This window comes from Trichechus manatus, unplaced genomic scaffold, assembly GCF_000243295.1.
Source record: "Trichechus manatus latirostris isolate Lorelei unplaced genomic scaffold, TriManLat1.0 scaffold00048, whole genome shotgun sequence".
Lineage (NCBI taxonomy): Eukaryota > Metazoa > Chordata > Mammalia > Sirenia > Trichechidae > Trichechus > Trichechus manatus.
Window position 1 is genome coordinate 12,374,023 of NW_004443984.1, and position 1,273 is coordinate 12,375,295.

The window sequence follows — 1,273 nt, forward strand, 5'->3', positions numbered from 1 at the left end:
GTGTTAGGAGGGAAGGAGAAGCAGGGAGGAGGGGAGAAGCCTCAGGGAGCTCCAAAAGAGAAGTTCTCAAACATGAACAGAGGCATGGAGTTCAGTCAAGCCAAAAGGTCGAGAATGTTTTGAGAAAGAGTCTTTAACAAAGTTGGAAGAATCAGGATAAGGACTGAAGTAGCTGTTAGATTCAGCTGTAGGAGGTCACAGGTGACCTGGACAAGGGACTGTCACCTTTGGATGGTACATCCTTGGTCCAGGCCAGCCATGGTTTCCTTTCTGATGTCACTGCTGGTCTGCCTGAGCTTTCAGTGCCAACTAGCCTCAAGCTGGCTGGACCTCCTGGCCTTGCTCCTCTCTGTTCCTTTTTCTCTAGAAACTTCCATCTCCCCAGCCCCAAAACCAAAACCAAATCCACTGCTGTCAAGTCCATCCCGACTCATGATGGCCCATATGTTACAGAGTAGAACTGCTCCATAGGGTTTTCTTGGCTGCAATCTTTACGGAAGCAGATAACCAGGCCATTCTTCAGCAGTGCCGCTGGGTGCGTTCAAACCAGCAACTTGTCGGTTAGAAGCTGAGAGAGAACCACTTGTGCCACCCAGGGACCCTTCCCAGCCCCAGTACTCAGTTAATGAGCTTCTTGGCCACTCTCATCCCAACAACCAACTCTCTTTCCCCATTTCCAGGCAGAGATAACTCGGGCCCCCGAAGCCAATCAGCAGGGGGACAGAAGCATCTCCAGCCTCCTTCTCCAGGGCTTTAGTTCCTGCCTCCACCAGATCGACCCCTGGGCTCTGGACTTCCTGCCTGCTATTAGCCCCAGGTCTGTATTTTGCTGGGTGAACTTGGGCCAATCCTACCCCAACTAGCCTCAGTTTTCCCACCTATATTTTGAGGGAGTCAGACTCAATCCTACTCTGATTCTGCAAGTCCTCTCAGTGTGGAGGGGAAGGTTCTGGGAGGCTGAGCCAGGAGGACCACCGTTCTGGAACTTTTGAGAGGAAGCATTTCCCCAGAACCTTCAGGACTCTCTCTCATCACCCCCAGCTCCAGTGCCCCTCACATATGACTCAGGCAAATGATGGCAGAGGGGGCAGCTGAGCCTGACTTGGCAGATGCATCCATCTGGGTGAGAGGGATGTGTTACCAGAGATGGGGCAAAGATGCTGGTGGTAGAGCTTCAAAGGAGACAGCCCTCAGTCCTCTCCCACCTGCTCCAGGGATCGGCACCTGTCCTGCAGCTCAGAGCCCACACCCTCAGCTGCTTCTATAGCAAGAG